Genomic DNA, 7,298 nt, shown 5'->3' with positions numbered 1-7,298 from the left:
CCGGGCACAGCGCCCCCTTCCCCTGCATCCCGGGTGACACCCGGCCCGGGCACAGCGCCCCCTGCCCCTGCATCCCGGGTGACACCCGGCCCGGGCACAGCGCCCGCTGCCCCTGCATCCCGGGTGACACCCGGCCCGGGCACAGCGCCCGCTGCCCCTGCATCCCGGGTGACACCCGCCCGGGCACAGCGCCCGCTGTCCCTGCATCCCGGGTGACACCCGCCCGGGCACAGCGCCCCCTGCCCCTGCATCCCGGGTGACACCCGGCCCGGGCACAGCGCCCCCTGCCCCTGCATCCCGGGTGACACCCGCCCGGGCACAGCGCCCGCTGTCCCTGCATCCCGGGTGACACCCGGCCCGGGCACAGCGCCCCCTGCCCCTGCATCCCGGGTGACACCCGGCCCGGGCACAGCGCCCTCTGCCCCTGCATCCCGGGTGACACCCGGCCCGGGCACAGCGCCCCCTGCCCCTGCATCCCGGGTGACACCCGGCCCGGGCACAGCGCCCCCTTCCCCTGCATCCCGGGTGACACCCGGCCCGGGCACAGCGCCCCCTGCCCCTGCATCCCGGGTGACACCCAGCCCGGGCACAGCGCCCGCTGCCCCTGCATCCCGGGTGACACCCGGCCCGGGCACAGCGCCCCCTTCCCCTGCATCCCGGGTGACACCCGGCCCGGGCACAGCGCCCTCTGCCCCTGCATCCCGGGTGACACCCAGCCCGGGCACAGCGCCCCCTGCCCCTGCATCCTGGGTGACACCCGGCCCGGGCACAGCGCCCTCTGCCCCTGCATCCCGGGTGACACCCGGCCCGGGCACAGCGCCCCCTGCCCCTGCATCCCGGGTGACACCCGGCCCGGGCACAGCGCCCCCTGCCCCTGCATGCCGGGTGACACCCGGCCCGGGCACAGCGCCCCCTGCCCCTGCATCCCGGGTGACACCCGGCCCGGGCACAGCGCCTGCTCCCCCTGCACAGCGCCCCCCTCCCCTGCATCCAGGGTGGTACCCACGCACAGCGCCCCCTGCATCCAAGGAAGTACCTGGCCCGGGCACAGCGCCCCCTGCCCCGTGAGTGCTACCCGGCCCAGGCACAGTGCCCCCCCCTTGCATCCAGGGTGGTACCGGGGCACAGCGCTCGCTGCCCCCCTGCCTCTAGGGTAGTACCTGGCCTGGGCTCAGCACCCCCTGCCCCCTACATCCAGGGTGGTACCCAGCCTGGGCACAGCGCCCCCCTTCCCTGCATCCAGGCCAGTACCAGGGCACAGGGCACCCTGCCCTCTACATCCAGGGTAGTACCCGGCCTGGGCACAGCACCCCCAGCCCCCTGCATCCAGGGCAGTACCCGGGCACAGGGACACAGCACCCCCTGCCCCCCCATAACCAGAGTGGTACCCAGGCACAGCGCCCCCAGCGCCCTGCATCCAGGGTGATACCCGGGCACAGCACCCCCTTGCCCCCTGCATCCAGGGTGGTGCCACTGCACTAAGCCATTATCTGTCTCTCCACGTGTCCCCTGGGCCAGACCAAATTGCTCCCCCTGCTGGTGTCTCAAGTGAACTCTATGCTCTGGCCTGGTTGCAGATGTGCACAGCTGTGGGCATAGGAGGTGCAGGGTACATGACTAGCTGTTGGGTGAGTGAGCCACGTCCATGGTAGAGGGGGTGGACAGGTATTTGAGATGTAGTTTCGTTGTGACGGCTGCATGAGTTTGAGCTCCTGGCTCTTTGGAGCTTCCTTCCCCAGTGTGATCCTCCGCCCTGAGACCCCTCAGTAACTTCACCCCTCAATAACTGCCATGGAGCTGCGCGGCGGAGATAGGGGATGCTGGCAGCAAGGAGGCAGGTTAATAAACTGTGGAGTCCTCCGAGCCTGCTGCTGTGAATATTCATCCACTTCCCAGCTGTACCCGTGCGTTCCATAGGGCGCGCAACTGGAGGCAAGATGCCAGCTCTGCTCCAGCCCTGCAAGAGAGGGGGCAGCCCAGGGCACATGCCTGCTAGAGCCCGACCCGGGTGGAGGGGCTTCCCTTGGGGCAGTGGAAGGAAAGCCAGGCTGCGAGTTCCTTTGGTGCTGGGCTCCTCCTGGCTGATCCCAGCTGTGGCTGCGGGACAAAGCTGCCAGAGGAGGTCCTGCCACTGGGCTGGGCCTGAGGACATGCATTTGCACTTGCGCTTTCAGGCCTTGCTAGCTCTGGTGCAATTCAGCTACAGCGGCAATAGTGAGCTGAGGAGCCGGTCTGCTTGCTGGCCGGGGCTGCCTTGTCCTCCGTCCCTTCCTCTGCCCTGCTAGGGGGGCCCGATGGGCCATGCAGACTCATCCCTGGGAGACAGTGTTGTCCTCATCACTCCGACCCCTCTGATATGGGTGGGATGGGGCCCTGGGGTTCTCTGGGATAAATCTCTCCTCTGCAATCTCAGGGCTCCCTCTGCCTCCCTCCCATCTGGGCATTTCCACGGTGCAGCCTCGCAGCCAGCCTGCCTGGGGATTCCAGCGTTGCTAATATCCAGCATCGCGCTTCTTTTAGCATGTTGCTGCACTCTGCCTTCAGGCAGCGAAGTCGAATTTAGCTCTTCATTAGAGAACGCTGCGCACCAAGGACAAGTCCCACACTGGCATCGCACTCACCTCCTTGGCCAGAGGCTTCTCCCTGTACAGCTCACACCCCTTATCCTGAGGCTTCCCCCCACCCCCCACTATTCTGTGCTGTGCCCATCACCTTGGTATCTGAGCACCTTCCACAATTAACTATGAAGACTATCATCTAACAGTTACTCTGGATACCACATAAAGCCTCCATCACCAGGCAGTGGGTCAAGGGGACGACCTTTCCCCTCCCACCCAGCCACAGCTGCCTCTGGACTGGGAGGGTCTGTCACTGCCCTCGAGTGCCTGGAAGCAGAACTGCTCAGCTCTGTGGTGCAGTTCCCCTACGAACACCCGAAGAGCACTCTCCTGAAGCTCCAGTGGCAGGGACCACTCCTTTCTCCCCTTCACAGCCCCATATACCTTTCTCCCCCCCGCTCTCTCTGTCTCTCAGATAAGTGGGCTGCTCCAGTTTCTAGCCACTCCCTGTTTCTCTGGAGGGGGCAGATGGGGCTCAGCATGTTTAAACTGCAATGACAGTTTGTGAAGGGCCATTTTTGCCGCTGCCCCCGTCTATTCAAGCCTCACACATCCTCAGTTTCTAGGTCAAACTCCCCACCCTGCGAGCTGGGCCTGGGACCGGAGAGGCAGCTGGGTTCTTTCTGCTTCTTGCACCATCCTGAGGCCTGGCTCTGGGGTGAGCTGCGCAGGGCCCTGGTGATGCACAGGGCAGGGCACGGCTAGAGGGCTCTGCACTAGGGCTGGCAAGTGGAGGAGCTGGGTTTGGTCAGTGAGCGGAGCAGCTGGGGCTCTGAGTGCACAGGGAGCCCGGACAGGCAGGCTCAAGGAACGAGAACTCCCCCCCCACTCCCCACAGGTAACCCCATCTGAAGGGAGCATGGTCCCTTTGCTTTAATCACAACCCCCAACTCCTGCTCCCACATGAAGCTGCAGCTACATTACACTCAGCCTCTAAATCTGCCAGCCAATGTCCTGCACTAGGGGTTAATGCTTGGAATGTCCCAGGGACCCCAGCAATACAGCAGGGTAGCTCGAGGTCGCCCTCTGGAGGAGTGCTGCACACTTACAGTAGCGAGCACCATTCAGCTGCTTTTCTAACCATCAGAGCCCCCCCCCGGAGGATGCAATGTTGCATTTTACAAAGGAAACTGAGGCACAGGGAAGGGGCTCACCCTACTCAGATAGATCCCAGCAGTTCTGACCCCAGCCCTCACTCTAACTCACACACACACGAGTGTGTGTGTCAGGAAGGGGTGGTTTCCTGCCTCAGGCACTGGCCTTGTACGCTGCACACCTTGGGCTAGTCACTGATGCCGTGAACCCCTCCCCTCTGTCTGCCTCCCCAGGGGATGAGGACACTTTCCTGAGGAGCTGAGAGGCTGAAGCTAGCCAGGTCTGGCAGGTGCTTTTGACCCCTTGGTGCACGCGAAGGGCAAAGGCTGGTTACAGTAGCAATCCCGCTCCAGTTCGAGCGCCGCCTGCCCCACGCTGATTGCTAACACAGATCCCTGGGAGAGACAGAACTAATTCAACCTGGTTAATCAAAGCCTCCTGCAACTTATCTGCAACGGGCAGGACTTCCCCCGCATTGGCTGGCAGCTGATTGTTCCACATGCCCTGCTCTCACTTGGATGAACTGGAAACTCCTTCATCCACAGCCTCCCCATCAAAGGGGCTCACTAGCGATGGCAGACAGCATGGAGCTGGGCTGCCTCCACCTTCCGCTGCCCTTGAGCCTCCCAGCACCAGTACTGAGCAAAGCTGGCCATGTCACTCAAAAGCTAGGCCTTCCCCAGCCCCCTGTAGATGGGTCAAAGCCCTAACCTGAGCTGCCTTAACCCACAGACCTGGGCATACCAGACCACTTCACAGAGATGCTATGGGGAGGGCGGGGCCGGGGGGTGGGTTCAACAAGTATATTGGACTGGTGCTGAGCTGGCCAGGTATCGGGCAGCATGATTCTGGCAGGTAATGACCCCCGGGGTGGGGTATCAACAGGGCTTGCCCCCAAGACCCCTCACCTCATGAGCCTCTACAGGACTGAGCCGAAAGCCCATGGGAGTTAATGAAAAGACTCCCATTGCCTTCATTGGCCCTGCCGCTCTTACACTTCTATGACTGGAAGGGATTAGGCCCCGAGTCCCCTAAAAAAGACTCATTACCTTCTCGTGGCCCAGCCATTAGATGGGTACAGAGAGCCAGGCTGGATTATAGGGGCTCCAATCCAGGACCAGTTCCAAAGCAGGATCATGTTCAGTCTTAGCCACACTGCCCAGATCCCTAACCCACTGCCATCTGCCAGGCTGGGGGCATGAGGCCCTTTGGGGGCCCAGAGTAGCTGTGAGCAGTGGAGGGCCGGGGAGCGCTAGGCAGTGTACCCACTCCCCTGGCACTGCTCAGTGTCCTGTGGAAAGGGAGGACCAGCCAGAGAGACACAGGCTGGGCAGAGCCAAGGGGCATGTTTATGCTGCATTAATCACTGAAGGATCCCAGGGCACCACACAGCCCCTGGCCTCACCCTCCCCTCCCACATACCACCAGCCAGTACCCCCACTGCAGTGAACTGGCTGACACCGGGGTGAGAGGAGAACCAGGTCCCCCACACATGGCTCTGCTAGCCAATAGCTCAGCATTCCCAGATTGACAGTCCTTCCTCATCCAGAGAGCCCCAGGCCCCTGTCCCCACTTCCCCTCCAGGATAGCTGGTCCTAGGCCATGTGAGGCCAGGTCCATGCTAAGAAGGGCCACGTGGGACCTCCTTTGGAGCCTGCTGCTGCCCTAGCTAGGGAATGGGGCAGTTAGGAGCAGCACAAGCCACAGGAGGAATAAGCTGTTCCCACAGCCCTTCCGGCCAGGAGAGCATAAGGCTGGGCTGAGGAACTGAAATCACATTTAGGCAGAGCAAAGTGCTAAGCCAGGACGATGCCCACCTGTGGAAGGCGCTTCCCTGGCCTCGCGGTGAGCTGAGCCCATGTGCTGCAAGGCTGGGGCTGTGACTCCAGGGTACCACAGGGGGCGCCAAGGAGCCTCCGCTGGCTGGGCTTCCTCGCAGCCATTAGCTGGAGCAATGAGTGGATGCACATTGCTCCCTGTCCGGGTGAAGGGGGCTCAGACTCTCCCTCACCCCAGCTCACACAGGAAGAGGTTTGCAGCCCAGCCTGCTGCTGTTGGGAGTAAAGGGCAGATGTGCCCAGCTCTGGGGAGACAGCGGAGTTAGAGAGAGACCCTTAGGGGAAGGGGTGGGGGGCTGCTCAGCTTCTTGAAGGCTGGAGAGTTTCCCCTCCCCATTCGAGTCTATGGGGCTCCACAGCACAAGGAGGGCAGGTGGTTGGGATACCTCAGCTGCCAGAAGTCCAGGACCGAGCACGTGGACAATATTGGCTGACCCCTGGAGGGAGCCCTGAGCTTGCAGTTTCCATGCCTCGCTGCAGACCTGGAGGGCCAGCTCAGTCTGACACCAAGCCCGTCTCCTAAGCAGCAGATAAGTGAGGGCCCCGCTGCGCTGGCTCCCCTGCTCTGCACCATCCTGCAATCTCCTGCTGGGAGCAAGGACCTTGGGCTGTCCTCTGTAATTAGCTCACCTCATCAAGAGAGAGATGGAGAAGCCAAGAGAGGAAATTGAATGCTCGAGGGCCTGCCGCTCCCATCCAGAGAGGGAATGGGGAAGGAGCACTAGCAAAGCAGGGAGTCACAGCGACTGCAGGGTCTGCTGGCTGGACTGGTGTCGGCATGCTGGATCTAGGGGGCGAACACAGCTACTGCAGGGCCTAGCACTACCAGCAGGAGGTGCTCAGGGCCTGGTGCTCTCTCCCAGCAGCCCTGCCTGCCCTCTGAGCCAATGTTCATTCTGCATAGTCTCCTCTCCTCCCAGATGTGCTGAGAGCCCCTGTTAAAGGGGAGGCCATAAAAGCCCAAGCGATTAACTGATTTTGTCCTCAGGGGAGCCATTGCTCAGCAGAGGTGCTGAGAGGCAGAAAGAGACAGCAGAGTAATTCTCAGCAGAGATGGGGCCTAGAGAGAGGAGACGGGCTCTTTCTTCCCTTCCTGCCCCCTCCAGGGGAATAGCATAGAAAGGCCAGAGGCTGGGCTGGTGCCAGCCCACTGGGAGCCCTGAGTGACCCCCCTGCCCCAACACTAAAACAGGCACGTTCTTATAATAAAAAGCGAACGGGGGCTCCTCCAGCTGCTTGGGGCCCAAAGCAATTGCTAGTCTGCTTAGGTGCAACATACAGCCCACCAAACCCACAGCAGTACACTAGAGGAGGGGTCGGCAACCTATGGCACACGTGCCAAAGATGGCACACGAGCCAATTTTTAATGGCACGCGGCTGCCTGCTGGGTCCCAGGCGCTGGCCCCGCTCAGCCCGCTGCCAAACCCAGGCCAGCAACGGGCTGAGCGGGGTGGGGGCCCGGACCCCGGCAGGCAGCAGCGTGCCATTAAAAATCCTGCCGGCCCCGGCCCGCTCTTCTCCGCCCCACCTTGCAGGGGCAGGGTGAAGAAGCTTGGTCCTGCCAGCTGCTGCTGCAGGGCAGGTGAGCTCCCCCGTCCCACGCATGCGGGGTTCCTGACCCTCCTCTTCTCCCTCCCTGCCGCCCATCAGCTGATGGCCCTTGCGAGGGAGGGGGAGAAGCGGAGCAGCAGCGTGCTTGCTGCTCCAGGGAGGAGGCAGAGAAGAGGGGGGGGACGGGCCTTGGGGA

This window comes from Natator depressus, chromosome 10 (genome assembly GCF_965152275.1).
Source record: "Natator depressus isolate rNatDep1 chromosome 10, rNatDep2.hap1, whole genome shotgun sequence".
Taxonomy (NCBI): domain Eukaryota; kingdom Metazoa; phylum Chordata; order Testudines; family Cheloniidae; genus Natator; species Natator depressus.
The sequence above is the reverse complement of the archived record's forward strand: the minus strand, read 5'-3'. Positions refer to the sequence as shown.